The sequence below is a fragment of the Meriones unguiculatus genome, chromosome 18 (genome assembly GCF_030254825.1).
Source record: "Meriones unguiculatus strain TT.TT164.6M chromosome 18, Bangor_MerUng_6.1, whole genome shotgun sequence".
NCBI classification, from domain to species: domain Eukaryota; kingdom Metazoa; phylum Chordata; class Mammalia; order Rodentia; family Muridae; genus Meriones; species Meriones unguiculatus.
In genome coordinates this window covers 46,364,921-46,387,555 of record NC_083365.1, presented here as the reverse complement: position 1 = coordinate 46,387,555, position 22,635 = coordinate 46,364,921, and the positions used below count along the sequence as shown (strand labels likewise).

The 22,635-nt window shown below is 42.9% G+C and overlaps 1 long non-coding RNA gene across 3 annotated transcripts in view; it reads left to right on the top strand.

Annotated features, from left to right (window-relative positions):
• LOC132648995 (uncharacterized) overlaps positions 1-22,635 on the top strand; it is a 60,217-nt gene that overhangs the window by 5,021 nt on the left and 32,561 nt on the right. For 2 of the 3 annotated variants that reach the window (XR_009587376.1, XR_009587377.1), the window contains exons 1-5: positions 9,833-11,141; positions 11,355-11,643; positions 12,543-12,680; positions 20,672-20,811; positions 21,554-21,707. This is a non-coding gene — a long non-coding RNA (uncharacterized LOC132648995). Of the gene's footprint in view, positions 1-9,832; positions 11,142-11,354; positions 11,644-12,542; positions 12,681-20,671; positions 20,812-21,553; positions 21,708-22,635 lie in introns of those variants that run through there. The other variant, XR_009587378.1, reaches the window with a different exon arrangement.

The window sequence follows — 22,635 nt, the reverse complement described above, 5'->3', positions numbered from 1 at the left end:
TTCCTTAGTCTTAGAAGTCTTAGATGTTCAAGCCTGTTCTCTGCTTGCTGCCTGCAGATCCAAATGTAAAACTCTCAGCTCCTTCTCCAGCACCATTTCTGTCTACACATTGCCATGCTTTCCACCATGACAGTAATGGACTAAACCTCTGAAACTGTAAGCCAAATTTAATTAGATGTTTTCCTTTAAAAAAGTTGCCATGGTCATGGTAGCTCTTCACAGCAATAAAACCCTAGCTAATAAAGAAGTTGGTACCAGGAGTGGGATATTGCTGTGAGAGGCATGATCATGCTTTTGTTTTGAGGGCTACAGACTTTGGATGAGAAACGCGGTTGATTGATTTAAGTGGGGCTTATGGGTTATCCTAGTAGGAACATGAAAGACAGTGATACTGAGGGTGATTTGAACTGTGGGGGCACGGCTAAAGAGCCTTCTGAGAAGAACAATGTTAGTATGTGGGCTACAGACTGTTCTTGTGATATTTTGATGAAGAATGTGACTGCTTTCTGCCCTTGTTCAAAAAGTCTGCCTGTGGCTAAATTGAAGAGTTTTGGATTAATTGCTTTGGCAGAGGAAATCTCAAAACAGCCTAGTATTGTCTCTATCATGTGGTTGTTAGTATTCACTGTTAAGAAGGTCTACAATGAAAAGGAGCAAGCTAAGCAAGGAAAAACACAAAATCTACAGCTGGAGGAGAAAAGGGGTATCAATAAGTGAAGTGGAGTTAAATCATAAGGAGATATACAGGTTAAAGAAAATCCTGGTGTTAAATGGGGGAGCAGCCTTACCAGGCCACAGAGGATGACAATGCAGTCACTCCTGATGAGACCTGATAGACTAAGATCAGAAGAAAGTAGAGGAGGACCTCCCCTATCAGTAGACTTGGGGGGGCATTTGTGAAGAAGGGGGAGGGAGGGTGGGCTCAGGAGGGGAAGAGGGAGGGGCTTATGGGGGGATACAAAGTGAATAAAGTGTAATTAACAAAAGTTAAAAAAGTTAAAAAAAAAAAAGGAGTGGTGACCAAAGAGCAAGATCCCACTCAGTTAAACTTCCAACTTATGAAAAGATATTAAAGAAAAGCTAGGGCTGGATGTGATACTACATACTTTTTATGCCAGAACTTGGGGTCCAGGAGTATCTCTAAGTTCAAGGCCAGCCTGCTCTACAGAGCAAGTTCCAGGCCAGCCAAGCTTAGTTAATGAAGGTAATGAAGGAAACCATCAAACACAGAAAGCTGGTGAAGATGTAATTGGATAAGGGGACCACGTTTCAACCTCAGCAAGCAGCAGAACTTGGCAGCTTTGACCACATTGTTCTTTCTTAAGAGTCAAGGATAGAATGAGAGGTTATGGAATCTCCCTCCATCACTAAGGAAAGCTGTTGAGGCCTGATATGTGGCAGGGGTGTCCCTGCATGGGGGCCTGGAGAAGCCATTGTGTGAAGCTGTAAAAGTGAAGCCCGGGTTGCCTTGGAGAAGAGAAGATTTTGGAGATGCCAGAGTCCTAGGATACTGGCCAAGGAAAACTCCTAACAGGCAGTGGAACCAGCTCAAGAGAGGGAAGTGTGTTACAGTCAACAAAGCTGAAAGGAGTTGGAGATCTGAAGAATGCTCCATCAGAAATGGAAATACAGAGTTTGAAGTTTGCCCAGCTGGTTTTTGGTCTTGCTTTTGGTCTTGGTTTTTGGTCTAGTATTTCCTCACTATTCTCCCTTTCCTTTCTTTTGGAATGGTAATTGTATGTTGGAAGTATGTGATCTGCTTTTTTATTTGATTTTAGAGGGGATTACAGTTAAGAGATTTTTTATGAATCTTAGAAGAGACTTTGAACTCTGGAATTTTAAACAAGTTTGAGACTGTGATAGACTATGGGGCCTTTTGAAGTTGGACTAAATGTATTTTGTATTATGTTATGGCCACAAGCCTACGGGTGCCAGGAAGTGAAATGCAGTGGTTTGAATAGGAATGGCCACCATAGACTTAAGTGTTGGTTCATAGGGAGTAGGTCAGAACTAGTGAGCCTCGGAGATCATGGCTCTGTCATTAACGTGCCCACAAGGAAATTCTTTCATTGCCCTGGGGTTCTCCTAACCTACTGGACACAGGATGACGACAGTGAGAATTCCATTTACGGTGTTACAACTCTGGTGAACAGGGTAGACTGAGGACAGGCAATCACATTTCCTGTCCATTCCAGGTTAGCAGAACTCTCAGGAGAGAGGGCCAGGCCTTCTGTCTTTGGCTCCTGCCTGTGACTCTTGCCTGCCCACCTGCTGCTCTCAGCTATGTGTTGACAAGCCTCTTTTGTTGGCTTCCTGAGGGAGTGTAGGGAAAGCACGTGGGGAATTCAGCAGAACACCGGGCTCTAACTGCTCCTGAATGAGACAGAATTAGAAAATGGTTTCAAATTGAAAACTTAATTTTCAATTAGTGTACATTCAGGCAGGAGTGGGAGGGATTAGGAGATGGCAGCTTGTTTGGTTAACACACTCTTTAGAAGACATGCTTGCACGCTATTAGTCAGCATTCTCCTCTTCTCCCCCCTCTCACCGCCCTAAAGTGCTCCTTGCTCTGTAATTTGGCAGCCAGGCTTTCTCACCACCTGCTGCATGCTACATCCCTGGCTGACTCAGATGCAGATGGCAGCAGCTGCAGCCTCCACAAGTGGGGTGTAGCCACGGACCCCGAGGACACCGGTGAACTTATCTTCTAAAGGACTACCTGCTCTTCAAGAACACTGTGGAGAAACAAACAGACAACACATTTCTCTAACATATTCGATCATGGTATTGATGGGCACTCTTGTCTTATAAAGGCAGGCTTTCACACACAAGTTATACTAACTCGGCAGTACGTTGTGAGCTGTCTGATTCACATTAACCCCCTCCTGGCCCAGATGCTCTTGGGGGAGGAGAAAGTTGATACCTTACCATCAGAAACTCATTTGACTCAGTGTTTCATGATGTGCCCAAGCCCAGACATCCACAGAGTGAAGGGAAAATACAATGAATGATAACAGAGAGGTCCAGATGTCACAAGTCTCAAAATGATGGCTGGCCACCAGAGCCCTGGGGTGCGAGCTCTGGAGTGATTGGCCGCCGAAGTCTCTCTTTAATCCTACTCCCTGCATAATCTGTCAGCTGCAGATGAGAGGGGAGATGGATTTTTTTAGGCTGCTAATCCATTGTTTTCTCAGATTGCCAGCCCTTGGAATGAAGAGGATTCAATTCCCATCTATAAAGTAGATTCAATACATGTCTGTCCTCCTTGACCTCTGCAAGTGATAGAAAGAAAGGCACTCTGGGATCCTATGACTGTATAAACTGCACCATTAGGTGACCCTATTAAGGGTGGCTTTCAAGTCTGTGACTTGTGATGAGAATGGGCCTGAAGGTGAGAAGAGGAGCAATGACATTGGACTTGGGATGACAGGGCCTGTGGGTCAGGACCTGAGTGTCTTTATCTTATCTTTTGCCGCCTTCTTTTCTGCTGTAGACAGTTCTATCCTCTTTGCTCTTGTGGCCATTTTTAATTAATTAATTTATTCTTTATTATTTTTTAAACGTTTGAACACTCTCTCTGGCCCGGGGTATTGGTACAACCAAAGTGCACACCGCCTTGGTTCGTTGGTTTTCAGTCCTCAGCTGGATGCGATGAACTAAATGTGGAGTCAGTGTTCAGCGGACGGCTTGTTTTACACACGTGTACAAGCCTGGTACCCAAAGATCACGAATTCAGCCAGCAGAGAAGTAACATCATCAGGCTCTTCCCTCAGCCATTACTTAGTAAGGGAAAAGAACGCTGTTTTGATTACACGTGCTTTTCCTCCGTGGCAGGCCAGCCTCTGCTAGCTTGGCACTTGCCGCTTTTCTTTCTCCTTCCTTCCGACTCTTCTCAAACAGGGCAAAGTTGGCTGCAAAGGCGAGAAGCAAGCGGGCCCTCCTTAGCGCTGACACGGCGGCTGACTCCTCCGATTTGTCACTAAGGTTTTTCCTGACTCCTCCTTCAACTTTGGCTCATATCCCGGTTCCAAGTTCCAGGTGACATCTGCTCCCTACAGATTGGGATGAGCACATTCCAAGTGCCTTTACGGAAGACTCTCTATCAGCGAGTGGAACCCCAGGCTCGTCTCTGCACCCTCCTCTCATAGGCCTCGGTGTCATCCGCCATCCTGGTGAATTTCTTACCCCCCTCTCTCCGCCCCCCCAGGTAAATTCCTCTCTAGAGAAGCCATCCGTGCGTACTGTTTCTTCATTAGTCTTATCATGGGTCGAGCAAGACTTGTTAATCCTCTCTCTGCAGCCTAGGCTAGTTTCCAGTAAGTGCTGGACTTAATTGAAGCAAGGAGGAGAGCGGCTTTGCTCAGATGCCAGCCCCACGCTTCTCAGCTTCCAGTCGGAAATAAAGGAGAGTAGGAAGGAGGAGCTTAGGAAACAATCCTCGACAGACAAATACCGGTGAATCTTGATAGCTCAGAAGCAATTGACTTTGAGAAACTGAAACTTAAATCTAGACTTTTCTGGTTTGAATGGGTCTCTGAAGCCTGGCCATCCAATCCCTTTATTTTATAAATGGGCAGAGTCTGAGTTAAAGAGACTGAAGGGGCTGCTCAAGTGACTAATCAGGGACTGGAGAGAAAGCCTGGGACATTTCTGGTCCCTAATGGCTTTACTGTAGACACAGTTACTTCATCATTTCTCCTTTTGTAAAAGCAACTAAGAAGATCTGAAATTTAAATTATGTTTTATTTATTTTGTGGTGTGTGTGTGCGCGCGTGCAAGTATCTTTATCCACTGAGCCAGCTCACCTGCCCAGGGAGTGTTATGATTGGTGGTGTTGGTGCTTACCTATGTACAAATGAAAAAAAAAAAAAGAAGAAAAAAAAAGGCTTATGTTTATAAATGTTCTGTCTGTGTGTATGTATGCGTACTCTCCTGTGCCTGCGGAGGCCAGAAGAAGGTGTTGGATTTCCAGGTACTGGCGTTAGGGATTGTGAGCTGCTGTTCTGGTGCTGGGCCCAATCTGAGTCTTTTGTAAGAGCAGCCCAGTGCTCTTAACCACTGGGCCGTCGCTCCAACCTCAACTTCATACAACTTTTAAAGATGCTGATATGTTTGTACTCAGCATTTAGGGAAATGCCAATCATAATCTTTTTGTTTACAGGAGTCAGAAGTAGAACTTGTCAAAAAGGAAGATTTCTGAGCTTGTAAGATCTCAGGAAATGTGGCTAACTGGATCATACAAGTCTAGACCAGAATGAGGGCTGGGATGTTCCAGCTCTGAAGGGAAAGGCTTCCCCTACAGAAGTGTTACAGCTCTGCTCTGGCTGCTGCAGGGGAAGTTTTCCCCAATGCAAGTCTAACCGTTTTGCTCCCTGCCCCTCATAAAAGCTCTGCTCTGAGAGGTACCTTGGCAATCATCAGCCAAAGAATAGCACAAAGTCATACCTCACACCACACAACAAACCTCACATGAGAGATTTATTGGGATGGAAAACCCTAGGAGGGTGGCCGCCTCTGCTCAGGCAAGAAGCAGCAGGGAACTGAGCAGAAGGAAGGGATTATATATGATTCTTTGGGTGATGGAGGGGTGAGGTGGCAGGGTAGGGGCGGGGGTGGTGGAACTTTCCAGGGTGGACATTTTTAGGATAAGGATTAATGGGATTTCAATTCCTGAGCTTGGGTGGAACAGGAATTGATTTCTTTGATCCTGCACCCCTCCCTCCTTCCCCCTTTTCTTTCCTTTCTTCCTTTTCCGTTGTGTTTGAGACAGGATCTTGCTATATGGCCCAGGTTATACTTGGACCTGTGATTCTGCTGTCTCAGCCTCCTCAGTTCTGGGACTACAAATGTACATGGCTCCTCCTGGCTGGCATTTTATTTTGACAAGAAGAACCAAATTTTTTCATTCAGAAGCTTGCTCTTCTGCTTTCCACATGTTGCTGGTGGCACTGCTTCATGTCTTGCTCCTCCAGTGGCAAAGTATTGCTCTTATACTCCCTGGCCTCAATCCTTGGGGCTCCTAAATATGATAGGAGAAGTCAGGTTGCCTACCCTGAGCCAATGAATTTTGGTCTGGAGCATGGGATATTATCATTGGCCCTGTTTGATTCTAGAACCCAGTCTAGGACTAATGGATCATCAGAGGTAATATACATAAAAAAAGAAGAAATAAAAAAAGAAAAAGAAAAAAAGGCTGCTGGATGGAGAAAGTGATGGACCACTGTAAGTGCCTAACCCAGGTCCTCATCTAAACACTTTATTTCATCCTGATACTATTCACCTCTGAGACAACTTAAGAAGTGGCTTTTCAGTTTCAGCCACTTACCTAAGCATAAGGCAATAAAGACTAGTTGGGCACATTTCCCCAGATCAGTTCCATCTTCATTTTAACCGTTCTTCCAATCCTTGAGTTTCAAAATTGTATCATCTTTCTTCCTGTTGAGTGTCTTCATGGTTCCTGACCTGGTTTTCCATTTCTGGGGCTGACTCCTTTCCTTGGTCCATCCTACATAATGGCCCAAAGCTTCAAACAGACACACTTTTACATCGTTGTTGAGATTTTGGAACACTTTTTTTTTTTTCATAATGTCTCCCTGGGATGGCAAACCTTCCACTTTTTCTACAGGTTTGCAGTTGTGGCTTTCCAGAAGCAAAGGGAGAGACCTCCACTGAGTAATTTTTGTCCTCTATGTCTTTTGTGATTAGCAGATGATAAAAAAATGTTACAATGCCAGTACTTACTGGGTGCTTGTAACACACTTTCCACTGTTGGTTTCATATTATTTAGCTTAATTGAGGTTTACAGCACCCTAGAAGCTAAGTACAACTTACTGTGAGACCATTTCATAGATGGAGAACATGACACACACATTGCATTTGCTTGCCAAAGGTCATGTGTCTAGGAAGTGTCAAAATTGGGATTTGGACCTAGATCGTCTGAGTTTGTGGTGTACGCATGTGGCGGCTTTAATAAGAAAATGTCCACATGGGCTTTGAACACTTGGTGCTATTTGGAGATTTTATTGAACCCTTAGCAAGTGTTGCTTTGATGGAGGGGGAGTACATCACTGGAGGTGGGTTTTGGAAACTTATGACTTCATCTCCCTTGCCGTTCCTTCCCTCTGCTTCATGCTTGCCATTAAAGATGTGAGTTTTCAGTTTCCTGTTCCAGCTGCCGGCTGTCATATCTCCCCTGGTGTCATAGACTCTCCCTCTGGAATTGTAAGCCCAAATGAACTTTTCCATGTATCTTTATGTCCTGGTGCTTTGTTACAGCAACAATAACTAACCCAAATGCATCATACCACCTCACTCTGCTTTCTTCTAAGTAGCCAACTATTCTAAAACGACTTAAGATAGATGCATAAGCCCTTTTCCTCAAATACTTTACCTGCCTGTTGAATATTAACCTTGGATGGCTTAATTCAAAGTTTTCATTTGCACAGTAAAAATAGAAATATTTCTGGAAACAATACCTAGTTTTGTTCATCCTAAACTTCAATAATGCTACTTTTCTGTGCGCATGTATAATCATCACTGCTGTTAAGAAGAAGAAAGTAAGACATGAGGAATTTAACAGATTGGTCAAGGTCACTGGAAGGGTTTAAATGAGATAAGTGTCCCTTATAGGTTCAGATATTTGAAGACATGGTCCCCAGCTGGTGACACTGTTTAGAGATGCAGCCTTGCTGGAGAAAGTATCCACTTCATGTTCATGGTTGAGGGATGTGAGCTCTCTGCTTCCTGCCCCAGCCACTCTGCCTGTTTGCTTCCCTGCCTCTCTGCTATGATGGGCTTTTATCCTACTAGAACCCCGAGCTCAAATATGCTCTTTCTCCAGTAAGTTGCTTTTGTTCATGGTGTTTATCATGGCATCAGAAATTTAACTAGCAGAGTCATTTAAAAATGGAGTGGGCAAACCTGATTACAGCTTAGGCCAATCTGCCCCAGAGCAAGGGCTCCCTAGAATACCTGTAAATGAGGTGGTAATATATCCTATCTGTCTTGGAGAGTACTTTTTTCCCCCCAGGGAAAGAAGGCAGAAATCCTTAGGTGGAATCTCTTGAAAGACCCCAGAGGACCGATATAAAAAGGAAAACAAGGGCAGAGGTGAGAAGTTTTACTAGAAAGTGCTAGTTCTGTCATTCTCCTGACTGGAGACAAGGAAAACATTTGCTTAGCTAACGCCTTTGCAAGGTTCCAGCAATTAGGGTGTTAATATTCTGTGTAGTCACAATTATGTTGTAACTACCAATCGGGAGACAACTCATCATTTTGCTGTAATGTAATTACATTAAATAGTACCAGTCATGTCAGTGCAGAGACTGGGGCAGCTGCTAATTACCCACTGCACCCAGGCACCTCAGCTTGGATCAGGGATAATTGGTGTAATGCAGTTTTGCGTTTCAGGGCTGGCCTCGTTTTTCCTCAGCACAGTTTCCGAGGCTCTTGGATCCTCTGCTGTGTGCGGTTCGGCTGTGTTTGTCTGATGGAAGCAGATCAGGTATTAATATCCCAGATCTTGCTCCTTTAAAGACACTTGAAAGGAAAATGTCTTTTATGGGTGGAGAGGAGCCCTCTGAGGAACTGAGCCCTCTAAGGACAGGGGCCATGGTTATCATACCCCCCTCTCACTGTGGCACACAGCAGAGAGTGAGAATGGTTAACACGTATTGAATGTCTCCCCTATGTCAGGGACTGGGCTAGGTACTTCACAGATGTTTAAATTGATTTTCAAGAACATTTCTCTAGAGGAAGTGATACAATCCCTTTTGCTAGACGAGAAATCAAGAACCAGAGAGATGAACCATTGACCCGAAGGCACAGAGCTTATCAGTGGTAGAGAGGCTTTCCAGTTCCAAAGTCCTCTTTCCATCACTCCCCACTCTCCCCCAGTACCAGCCTAACAAATGCTGATGGATTCAGGTACCCATAATTGTACAAAAAAATGCTCCTTTACTTTGTTTATTTCATCAGCTTCTTCAGAATTAAATTTTGGTTAATTTCTATGAATTCACCTTCTTTTTTGTAAGAGAATCCAAATCCTATTTTCAGACTCTTTTAGCATTTAGAAAGAGAGAGAGAGAGAGAGAGAGAGTTAGTTTTAAAAAGTCAGTCAGTTGTGAAGTGTATCTGAGTTTAAGATGTGTGTGTGTATGTGGGTGTATGAATGTGTGTGTGTGTGTGTGTGTGTGTGTGGTGAGAATGCATGTGCACACACAGAACACGTGGGGTTGTTAGATCCTCTGGAGCTGAGTTACAGGCAGCTGGGAATTACCTAGTCTGAGTGCTGGGAACTGAAGTTGGATCCTTTGCAAGAGCTGCAAATGCTTTTAGAACTCCTGAGCTACCTCTCCTGCCCCTATGAAGTGTACCTGAGTGATATCGTTGGATAATGACGGGATCTTTGAAGAGAAATCTGAGCTACCATGAGGTGAAAACACCTAATGTTTTAGAGCTGAAAATGGTCTTTTATTTGCTGTCTGGCTTTGGCAGTCATCTGATTTTTAAAAACAAAGGAAGATTAACAGATGTTTAATTTTTATTCACATACAAAATGTTTTCCCCAAGCAGTTTGGAGAACCTGATGGGTTTTGAAGGTTGTAATAGCTGTAACTATTTCATAGTACTTTAAAGAAACACAGGATTTTGGTCTTTCCTGATATCCTTGGTCTTTCCTGATATCCTGATATCCTCAATGCATCTCGTTTATGTGATGGAAAAACTGGAATGGAGTAGATAATGAACAAAACGGAACCATGTCTGAAGACATCATCAGCACAGACCTCTGCCTGGAAGCCTTGGCTGATGGAATTTAGTTCATCCTTGGTGGAAACAGATACCATTACTGTGGCTGCTGGCAACAGATGCTTACCAGCTATGGGATTTGTGGCTTCTGGATTGGTCTTATCTTTCCAAATGAGTTTTCACTGCTCATATTAAGTCTCCTCTGGGAAGGTGTGTGTGTGTGTGTGTACACATAAGTCTGGAGGTCAGTGGACAACTTCAAGCATCATTCCCTAGGAGACATTCACCTTGTTTTTTAAACAGATCTCTCACTAGCCTGGGACTTGCTGACCCTACTGGGAAGGCTGGCCACTAAGCTCCAGAGAGCTGCCTCTCTTCCTATCCTGGAGCTGGGATTACAAGTATGGTACTCTTGGCCTTTTTATATCTGGTCTGGGTGTCTCATGATTGTGCAGCAAGCACTTTACAACCAAGCCATCTCCCCAGCCTTGCCCTGAGAGGCCTTTTTTTTTTTTATCTCTGTAGAATTAGCAAAATTAGACTTCTCTGTCTCTGGCAACAATATGTTAACTTGCACCTAGGCTTCTTTACTGATATCTAGAAGAAAGAGGCATGGCTTTAGAAAAACCTTCAAGCTATTTCACGGAACAAGAAAGTCAGGACAGTGAGATGTCCAGTTTTCCATGGGCAGAAGTAAAAGGCAAGACCCTTCAGGAAACTCCAACATGTAAGTCTACCGCCAGTGAGGACATTCTAGTGAGGCTGCAGACCCTGGGAGGATTGATTATTTTTAAAAAAAGTAAGTGGGGATGTCAGATGGCACAGTGGATAAGGATGTTTGCTGCTGAGCTTGACAAGCTGGGTTTAAGCCACCGTGGACCAGCAAGCTTAATTCCCTTTCTTGCAGTAAGGAAATAGGTAAGAGAAAGAAGAAACACAGTCTGTTCAGGACTGCACATTCTGTAATTCGGCCACATGTACAATTCTGGGCTGGGTGTGGTGGAGCAGGCCTATGATACCAGCTACTCAGGAGGCTGAGGCAGGAGTAGAAAAAGTTCAAGACTGGTGTCTCAGTGACTAAAAGCACTTGCAGAAGACCCAGGTTGAGCTCACAGGACCCACATGGTGGTTTACAACTGCCTGTAACTCCAGTGCTAGGGGATTCAGTGCCCTCTTACAGCCTCTGTAGAAGCCAGGCACACAGGTGGTGTGTATACATAACATGTAGGCAAAAGCATGATCACTGATCTAGGGCTCTTCTGTGTTTTCCCAGTGGAATGTTTTCAAATAGGCTCATGTATTTGAGTCCTTGGCCCCCAGCTGCTGGCACGGTTTTTGGAAGGTGGTTGATTCTTTGGGAATTGGAACCTCACTGGAGAAAGTGCATCACTGAGGTACTGACTTGAGGTTGCATAGCCCAGACCTATTTCCTGTCCACTTGATGCTTTTTGTTCTGCCAAAATGTTCAGTGAGGAGTCCTGAATACACATTTCAGTGGCCATGGTTTTGCTGTCATGATGCCAATGGAATGAATATATTACTAACTTATTTTGTTAAATGAACATGGTATCAAGCCATTCTTTAAATTTGTATCTCTGTGCCCATAGGTTAGCAGTGGACAGTCGTTAACACAGAAACTCACAAGCAACCTAAATGCAGAGACTGATTGTCAGTGGAGTGCTCAGTCACAAATGGGAATTTATATCATTGCTGCCCCAAGACTCAGGGACCATCTTGGAAGAGGTGGTGGAAAGACTGTAAAGGCCTGAGGCTCACAACAGATAAAGCTCACAAGATCAAGCTAGTCTCTATTCTAGCTTGGGAACATAAACAAAGGCATGGAATAGAGTGGATGTCAGTTCCAGAAAGAAGAGCCAGCTCTGAGGAAAGAGAAAGGTGGGTTCCAGACTTATGGTGATATTGTGGTTGGGTGGAAAGATGGCTTATCAAAAACAGAAAGCAAGGTTTGAGCTTTGCTTTTTATAATAAAAAAGAGAAATGAAGAGGGCAAAATAGAGGCACATGGATACATAAAACAGGCAGAGAGGGAAGAAAGAGGGATGAAAGATTATAGACAGAGAGAGAAGGGGGTTAGAGAAGAAGAAAGAAAGGTGAAGAGGGAAAGAGAGGGAGCAGTGAGTACAGGGAGAGAGAGAGAAGGGGAAAAGAAGAGAGAAGGAAGAAGAGGGAGAGGAGGAGGGGGGACGAGGAGGAAGAACAGGAGGAAGAGGAGAAAAACTATCAATAGTTGGACAAGGAGACACAGGGAGTCAATGACCACCCCGGACACTCTGAGAAAAAAAGTGGTGGTGGATCTAGGAAGTAGAGCCTGTTAAGAAACCTAACCCAAGAGTGGAGCTTTCTAAAGCACCCTCCTCTAAAAGGAAGCCTGATGGCTTTCAGATCTCAGCACACTCTCATTACATACACTCTCCAACTGACTGGCTGCATAGCCCTTGGCTGCAGAGACACAAGCCAAACAGAGATGCTCAAAGGAGGCAAAGATGTGAGAGGCCAGGGAACCATGGGTTTGATCATAAGAGGAAAACACACAAGATGTCAGTCAGCCAGAAAACCTTTCTTCCTTTACGGAGATGTCAGGAAGGCCACCACTTTGAAAATATCCCCAAGCCCTTGGTGACATTTCTTTTCTCTGAGACTTTCTATTTTTTTTTCACCCAAAAGTTATTAAAGTAGACAGATGTACTATCTTTCAGGGTGTGGGCTGCATAAGGTTCTTCCCGCAAGATCTTTAGGGCTCAGTTTTTTATTTTTTTTATTTTTTCCTACTTCAGCTACCACACCGGCTGCCCTCTTTGCCACCTCCACATTGACAAACCAGAAATAATGTGAAGAGGGAAAATTCAGTGCTTTACTTTGCTGGGATCTGGTGGGAGCCATTGTGATTCGAGGCCCTGCCAGTCTCAGGCTGGGTAAGTAGAGAGATGATCTTTCTTCTCCTCTGTTTTGAGGGATTTCCCAGGGCTTCCCCACTGCTTCCTCTCTCCTGTGCTAGGACCTGAGACACTACCCCATCTCCAAAGTTCCTTTCCCTCCTCTTATATCAGATAAAGAAAGGTTGATGGTTGCAGGTTTTGTGAAAGTGAGATCCTTGCTCAAAAGCACATGTCACTCATGTATGCTACTAAAAATGGCTGTAAACTAGTACATCTACTTTTTTTGAGTCCAACAGACCCTCAGAGACTCACTCAACTTGGGTAAATAAAAGCAAGTATTTCTATTTTGGTCTGAAAGTGGTGGAAGATGATTTTATTTTCCATGAGGCCAGAAATCAGCTAAAAAAAGATGCCCTTTATTACTCACACCTTGTATCTTCAATTTCCATTATCAATTAAAAGACACTAAACCCTTATCCTGAATAGAAGTGCAATTAGATCCAATAATGAAATCATCAAGCACTACTGAGGTGGAACTTGGCAGTAATTAGTTTTTTGATACATAAATACAATTTCCAAATGCAATTTGTCTCTAAGCCCAGGCTGATGATTCAATTCATGGTGTTTGCTATCATCAGGGATTGTGAGGTGAGGTAAATTCAGTTCTGTTTTCTGTAGCAAATGGAATGAGCAGGTTAACTCTGAAATAACTAGGTAGAAATGAAAAAAAAAAAAGAGGCACATTGTTTTTCTGAGATCAGGAGTAGACAATGTGCCCCCATGATATCACTGATCCATGAATTACATTGTCAGGTAGCAAGCTGGTCTTCTCTGACCTTCCTCTTCCTGTATCTGCTCATGTCATCTTTCCCTTCCCTCCCTAACACTCCCCTTCATTTACCTATGTTTGTATTCACTACATTTTCACTGAGGACATAAGGGAGCACTCCCTATTGCTGCTATTGGGGATTGGGATCCACATATTTAATTTTAATTGTTGCAATACCATCAAGGATCTCATGAGAGAGCAAACGAGGGCTCTATTCTAGTGTAGGAGGTTCAATAATAGCTTCCTTGTGTTACTGACATTGTATCTTTGATCAGAAGCATGAATAGGAGGGAGGCAAAGACATTTGGAGAAAACTGGCCAGGCAGAGAGAGAGCTGTAAGGAAGCAGTGTAACAAGGAAAAGGCAAAAAAGAGCCCATGAAGTGGGAGCAAATAAAAGAAGCATCAAGGATTGAGGAAGTTGAGATGAGGCCATCTGGTAGACCTTGTTCAAAGTTATAAATCTGATTTAAAATCCATGAGGAATTCTCTGAAGATTTTACAAGAGCAGCATGACACAATTCTGGGCTTTAGTTGCCAGGTCCTGTAAAATTCAACATTTGTGGACCCCTTACTTTGGAAGTTCAGTTTGATTATTCTTCAGACCAGCTTCCTCTGTGTCTCAGAGGCCCCAGAGACAGCTGCTGGGAGGGACACGAAGCACATGGCTTATCTTCCCCGGTGACTTGTGATGCCAGAGCTTCAGTGTTCCTAAGCTGCAAAGCCATAGCAACATAATCAGAAGTACTTTAGGAAAAGGTTAAGGATTTGTGATAGATTCATCTGTTGAGAAAAAAGCCCCAGTCTCCACATGAATGTGCCTCTTTGAACATGCTGGTGGGGAGTGAAAAACTCACTTCACCTTTCCAACCCACCTTTTAAATCTACCTAATAAGTAGTACCTGTATCATTGCTGTATTTCCTGCCCCCCAAAAGTCTTGAGGTTTGTTGGGAGAGAGGTTTTATGGCCTCAGATGACCAGAGTGAAGTATCTGTTGACCTAGTTTTCCCAGTGAATAGAGACTCCATCTTTTGTTGCTTCAGGATATGGGTTAGATAACCACCAGTTCTTTTTCATGCAATATTCTAGATGGGACCATTTCAGATCAAAGGGAAACCTCTACTTTTTTTTTTTTTTTAAACTGGAGAACCAGAGTTCCTTGTAATTCACCATACCTTGGATCCTGTGGATCTGCTGCAGAGTAAACCCCATCTGTTTGGTACACTGAGAACCTAGCTAGTGAGGAGGTAAAATAGAGACTTACACAAGACATTTCCAGAGATCTCAGTCGGCACACATTACTTCTGCTTACACTTCATTGAGAAGACTCAGTCCACGGTGAGAACTGTTTTTACCCATAATCACATTTGTTGCAAAAGAGATTGAAGTATAATCTGCATGACTGGCTTGTTGTGTCACTGAGGAAAAGGAGAGAATGGGTTTTGATGGCTGGCTGGAATTTACTATACTCTGTGATAGATCAACTGCACGTCTCCATATGCCCACACTTAAAATGTGACGTTGAGGCTCCTTATATCAAGAAATGGAGTTTGTTTTCCTTTCCCTTGAATTCAGGCTTGGTTGTTGTTTTAATTAATCAATACTTTATTGTAGACATTGTTCGCATTCCTGCTTAGATGGAAAGGCATCCTGGGACTCCGGAGACCAGGAACCACACAGCTCTGAGAGGAAACCTCCTCAGCAAAGGTTGCAGCTCTGAGGGAGGATTTCCCTGACTGAACTGCAGTGCCACAGTGTAACAACTCTGCTTCACCACACCTCTTCTTCAGCTTTGCAGCTCCCAGGGGAGGGTGTTCTCAGATGAGCGGAAGAGCTCAGCAGCCTTGGCCTGGCTCCACTTCTTCATACTCTGCTTCTTGGCTTCTTTCAGTGAGAGCGTCAGACCAGGCAGCAAATCTCATAAAAGAGATTTATTGGGAGGGACAAATACACGATTTGGAGGGATGAATCCAGGGGTGGCTGCCTCTGCACCCAGGAGAAGACAGCAGGGAACTGAAAAGTCAGTGCTCTTAACCACTGAGTCATCTCTCCAGCCTTCTATTGGGTTCTAATCCTGCCTCTTCAAATTCATGGCAATCTTTTTCTAAAAGGGGAGTAATTCTAAGACCAGGATAGCACACAGAAAGGTTTCTTGAGTATTGATCGTTAACAAACCATCTTAGAAGCTTTTGATGTAGTTTAATCTCACCTCTACTACTTTATTTTATTGAAAATAATTTTTTCATACAATGTACCCTTATTATGGTTTTCCCTCTTTCTAGTCCTCCCTGTTCCTTCTCATCTCCCCTCTTATCCAGTTCCACCCCTTTTCTGTCTCTCATTAGAAAACAAAGAAGTTTCTAAGGGATAATAATATAACAAGATAAAACAAGAACAAACACATTGGAATAGGATGAAACAAACAAACAGAAGGAAGAAATCCAACAAAATGTACAAGGAATGTATAGATGCAGAAATCCACTCATTTGCACCCTCAGGAATCCTCCAAACACAAAACTGGAAACCATAACAAATATGCTAAGCAACTTGTCGTGTTAAAAAACAAACAAACAAACAAACAAACAAAAACAACCCCAAAAAGGTAAATAACAATGTGACAAAAAAAAGAAAGAAAAAAGAAATAAGTCCTGACATGACATTATGAGACAAGGAACCTGCAAAGATGCCATTGCATTAATTTTCTGTTGGTCGTGTAGTGTTGGGCATGCAGTCTATCCTTTATGAACCCCCCCCCGAAACTCTCTTAAAGAAAACTAAATTTCTATTTGAAAGTAGTTACCAGTTGGAGATAGCTTCTTGGTTAGGAACAGGGGCATGTGTCTACTTTTCCTTTCAGCTCTAGGACCTCGTCTGGAGCAGGCCCATGTAGGCCCTGTGCCTGCTGCTACGGTCTCTGTGAGCTCATGCACATAGATTCTGTTGGGTTTAGAAAGCCTTGTTTAAGTGGTGTCCTCCATAGTCTCTGGCTCTTACACTCTTTAGGCCTCCTCTTCCACATCTTCCCTGAGCCCTGGGGGGGAGGGACTTGATGGAGACATCCCATTTAGGACCGAGTGTACCAAGGTCTCTTACTCTATGCATTTAATACCTGGCTGTGGATCTCTGTATTTGTTCCTCTCCCACACACTCGGGCTACAGACCAGATGAAGCCACCAAAGCTGGTGCTTACTTGGGGACTCAGATCCTCATACTTGTGAAGCAGGCATTCTCTGAACTGAGCCACCTTCCTAGACACCAGACAAGGTGTTTAAGAGGAGACATTTTTGGTCACAGACAACAGTTCAGGAGTATCTTCTTCAGCAGCATCTATAATTGTGGAAGCACCAGCATCCCTCCTCATGGTCCATTAGCTTTCAGGAAACAAGCAGAGGGTCTGGTGATTGCCTTGCACTTGATCTTTGATTCCCTCAAAGGGAGGAAAGTGCTATTAGGCAATGCTCTAGAAGAGCTGGAAACCAAGTCTGTCTTGATCATCTAGTTAACATCCCCTCCCATTCCAAATCCAACCACGATCTGGATGCTGGGCCTGGCAGTCATGTGAGCAGGGGGAGAGGAACAATAGAAAGGCAAGGGAGCCCTCTGATTTTATTTCTTACTGCCTGAGTATCCCGTGCCATTTATACCCCTCTCTTCAGTGTTAAACTAAAATGGCCTTCCTTTCTCTTTTTGCTTACAAATGTGTATTCGTTAGTGAAGGGCAGACCTAAGAGCCATTCATCCTGGTTCACTGGAAATAGTGTGAGTGTAAAATCAGAAGATCACATTTTGATCTGCATTTTCTCATTTCCTCCAGTTGCAGTCTTAGGTGAGTAATAACAGCTGCAGGAGCTTCAGTTTTAGCTCCATGGAAGGAGCAAAACAGGATCTATACAAGGGAGGACGTCCCATTCTCCCCACACCTCCTCTTCTCTGGAAAGAAAGTTGTTCCTTCAGGGAGGTGAGGAAACCTTAATGTCTTATTGTTTTCTTGCTTTAAGACTAAGGCGTTTTTCTCAGGTGCTAATGATACTGGGTGTTCACAACTAGGCATGAAATTGGAAAAATGTGTGTGTGTGTGTGTGTGTCTGTGTGTGTGTGTGTGTGTCTGTGTGCATGGGTGTGTTTAAGTTTGGTTATGGTTAGAGCTTGGAGGGACAAGCTCTGCATGTGACCACTCTGCATCTGAGGTGGTCTGCAGGCCTTAATTTGACATTCGGGCATTCAATAAGCCTTTCCTCCACTCCCACTTCTCAAATCAATGTTCTGCAAAGGTGGAAGTGTGTGATGTGAGATTCCAGGGGCTTCGCTGGGTGGAATTCTTTGCTGAGCATCCACCTCCCTCTGACTCAACAAAGACCTTCCCGTTTTATCACATGAGTACTGGTATCAAAGCAGCTTCTGAAAAGGAGGTGACTTTGTTTCACCTGTAGTAGCCCTTTGCCTGGCGAGCAGCCAACAAAAGCCATGAATGGTCATTTCTACAGGATTTTATCTGTTGATGTCCACAGAGCCTCCAAAGGCAGGAGAGTTCCTACAGAGTCCTTAAAAAAATCACCCATCTTAGGAAGGAGACTTGCCTAAATTACAGAGTTGTCAGTTAACATGGAATTGATACTAAATGCCTTCCAGGTGTTTTCAAGATTTTAAATAAACAAATAGACATGGAGCACAACATCTGTTTAATATCTAAATGTCCTGGTCTAGAGAACTAGTTGACTCATGATTTAGAATTATTCCATGGGCCAGCAAGACGGCTCATCAATTAAAGGTGCTTAACCCTAGTCTCATGACTTGAGTTGTCCTTGAAATCAACAAAGTAGGAGACAACTGATTCCTCCCAGCTGCCCTCTGACCTCCATAAACAGCCCCCACAATCAATAGATGCATTCGAAATTAAAAGAGGACTCAATATTATATCTAAGATTTTTAAAAAAAATCTGTGCAGTGATTAAACTCTGAGTTTTACCAGGGTCATGAAAGCTGTTAAGCCAGTACCATCTAGTTTTTATTTCTATTGCTCTGTAGTACAGCTTGAGATCAGGAATGGAGAGACCTCCAGATGAGGTCTCTTGTTGTACAGGATTGTTTTAGCAATTCTGGGTTTTTTGTTTTTCCATATGAAATTGGGAATTGCTCTTTCAAGTTCTGTGAAGAATTGTGCTGCTATTTTCATGGGAATTGCATTGAATCTGTAGATTGCTTTTGGCAGAATGGCCATTTTCACTGTTAATCCTACCTATCCATGAGCATGGAAGATCTTTTCAGCTTCTGATATCTTCTTCAATGTATCAATAAATGGGACCTCATGAAACTGAAAAGCTTCAGTAAAGCGAAGGACACTGTCATCAGAACAAAACAACAGCCTACATAATGGGAAAGGATCTTCACCAACCCTATATCTGACAGAGAGCTAATATCCAGAATATATAAAGAGCTCAAGAAGTTAAAAAGCAACAAATCAAGTAGTCCATTTAAAAAAAATTGGTACGGAGCTAAACAGAGAATTCTCAATAGAGGAATATAGAATGGTAGAGAAACAGTTAAAGAAACACTCAACATTCTTAGTCACCAGGAAAATGCAAATCAAAAGGACCATGAGATTTCACCTTACACACATCAGAATGGTTAATATAAAAAACTCAAGTGAGATCACATGCTGGAGAGGATGTGGAGAAATGGGAACCCTCCTCTATTGCTGGTGGGAATGTAAACTTGTACAACCACTTTGGAAATCAATCTGGCACTTTCTCAGAAAATTAGGAATTGTGCTACCTCAAGATTCAGCTATACCACTCCTAGGCATATATCCAAAATATGCTCAAGTATACAATTAAGGACATTTGCTCAACCATGTTTATAGCAGCTTTATTTGTAATAGCCAGAATCTGGAAACAATGCAGATGTCCCTTAACTGAGGAATGGATACAGAAACTGTGGTACATTATTTACACAATGGCATACTACTCAGCAATTAAAAACAAGGAAAACATGAAATTTGCAGGCAAATGATTGGAACTAGAAAAGATCATCCTGAGTGAGGTATTCCAGATGCAATGCCCAATCCTCATTCAGAAAGGCAAACAGGATAGACATCAGAAGAGGAAGAAAACGGGGAACAGTATAGGAGACTACTGTAGAGAGGGCCTCTGAAAGACTCTGCCCAGCAGGGTATCAAAGAAGATGCTGAGACTCATAGCTAAACTTTGGGCAGAGTACAGGAAATCTTGTGAAAGAAGGTGGAGATAGAAAGACCTAAAAGGGACAGAAGCTCCACAAGGAGAGCAACAGAACCAAAATATCTGGACACAGGGGTCTTTTCTGAGACTCATACTCCAACTAAGAACCATGCATGGAGATAACCTAGAACCCCTGCACAGATGTAGCCCATGGCAGCTCAGTCTCCAAGTGGGTTCCCTAGTAAGGGGAACATGGACTGTCTCTGACATGAACTCAATGGCTGGCTCTTTGATCCCTTCCCTCTGAAGGGTAGCAGCCTTACCAGGCAACAGAGGAAGACAATGCAGACAGTCCTGATGAGATCTGATAGGCTAGGGTCAGATGGAAGAGGAGGAGGACCTCCCCTATCAGTGGACTTGGGGAGGGGCATGGAAGGAGGTGAGGAAGGGAGGGTGGAAATGGGAGGGGACAAGGGATGAAGCTACAGCTGGGATACGAAGTGTATAAACTATAATTAATAAAAAAAATTTTAAAAAGAAAGCTGTTAAATTCAACTGATTCACTCTCCAGTATTAAGCAGTGATTTATATAAACAAATGAGGCCATTTTTCTCTCTTCATTGGAGAAAGGCCAACCCAAAGCCCTGGCAGAGTTTGTTTAAAGCTGTAAGTAAACTGTGCCTAGACCAATTTTTGTGCTTTGATAGTTTTTTAAGGATATATTAGCAATACTGAAACTATTTGATTTAGGGATAAGAACATCTGTGAGATGGCAAGGAACTGAATGTAAATATTTACTGAACTCTTTTTCTTCACTTTGGAGGGATGTATGTATGTACAGAGACCTGGGGAAGGCATCACTTGAGAAATATTGCAGAAGAGATTCTGAACATTGCTAAATATAAAGTGGAATCAGTCTTATGGCCACCCAGGAAGCTCTGCTCCATGGGTCAGAAAGCTACTGTGCTGGCCAGGACACTAAATGGATAAGATTAATTGCTCATTACCCTCTCCATCTGCAGGCTATCTTCTCTGCTCTGTATTCAGTGACTCTTGTGAAGTTATAAGAGAAAGATGCTTGGTGACCAAAACCAGGCCAACTGTTTCCTAAGATTGGAATTATGGAGGTCAGAAAATGATGCCTTAAAAATGAGAACTTAAGGTAAATTACAGAGGAGAGGAAAATAAATAAATTCTCATCATTTGCAAAGTAGTCAGATATTTTAGAAGCATTTCCTTAAACTTAATTTCTATTTCAATTTCCCACTAAGATTAGTGGTAAAAACTAAACCTAATCCTATAGCATCTTGTGTATATTAGGCTTTAGAAAATGTTTTTTTTTAAATTAAAATTAATTTCACCCACTTGCTTTTCACCATTGCTAATGAGACTATTAGAACATTTTCAATGACACATAAGGCTCAAACTGTGTTTCTATTGGCCTGTGCTGGTCTAGACTATTTGAAATCTATTATGTTTTGGTTTTCGATAATCTAAGGTGGTGATGGTATTTCAAGCCTTTGGCAAGGATTTGAACATGTCATCTGAAGTTGAGGCACTCAGTCCTCAGTCTTCAACTGATGGGCAGGGCAATACCTTGAAGTTGGTTCTGCTTTAGGACTCAGATTCTCATAAAATAATGCTGGCTCCCCATAGAGTGTGACTCTAAGCTCTGCAGAGTCCTAAAACTCTGACTTCTAAAGCTATCAGGAGAGCAGTGACTTTTGAGAAAAGGGAACCAGATATGCAGAAGAGGCTGGGGATGGTGTGAGTATGAGAGTAAAAGAGGCAGGATCCAGGTTTATAAAAGGAGAAGGCTGGAGGCTCCACTGCCAAGCACTGCTTTGCTTTTAACTTATTTCCTTATGGCTTCATCTCTCTCCATACCATCCCTCTGTTTCCAGGTGCAATGACAGGTGTGTAACCAAGATATCCAGATGGACAGCTTCACCCGTCCACCAAATCCATCGCACAGCCAGCTCCTCCCAGTCCACATTTCCACCCCTCCCTGGACACTTTGCATCCTCTGTGGCTTGTATATCATCTTTATAGGCTCAGGTACTAAAAACCGGGAAGTTTTTAAAGCCTGGTCTGGCAATTCCACTGAACTTGACAGCTCGTTAAGAAGATTTATTCTAAATACATTTGGATCAGCTCTGGCACCTTCCCTTGGTCTAAAAGACAGACAATAGCCACACCAGTAAGAGGGAAGCCTAGCTTTGTCATATCAGTCTGCCTTTGTCCCTAAGACTTCCAGAGCTTCTGTGATCTTGGAATTTATCCTTCTTGCCCTGGGGCATCTCGTCTGCAAATAAGTTTCAAGTAATTGCATGTATATATAATTTGCTTATATTTTTATTAACCTGATATGCATTTACTGTGACTTCTTTGCCACTGCCCAAATTGATGTTTTAGTACTTTTTTTCCTTTATGCGTTATATATCTTCTTCTTTCTTTTTAATATTTTTATTTTTGTTAAAAATATTTTTTTTCTCATGTACTATATCCTGATTATAGTTTCCCTTTCTTCTACAACTCCTAGCTCCCTCCTATACCTCCTCTTCCATCTGGATCTACTCCTTTTATGCCTCTCATTAGGAAACAAACAGGCTTGTAAGAGACAAAAATAAAATATAACAAAATAAAATAGTAAGATAGAACAGAAACTATCACATTGGAGTTAGATGAGACAAACAAACAGAAGGAAAAGAGTCTGAGAGAAGGCACAAGAATCAGCTTGTGTATTATAAAAGAACACAAGTATCTTTTCTTCAGATATAACTGGGCACAGTGGCTAATGCCTATAGTTTTAGCACTCAGGAGGTTGATACAGAAAGACTGTCATGAGTTCAAGACCAGTTTGGGCAATAGAAGTAGACTATTTAAAAAGAATGTAAAGAGCCGAAGTCAAGAGCACAATGCCAATGAATTTTAAGACTCTACCACTCTCTCTTCCCAGTATATAGTAGGGCACATAACTTTTTTC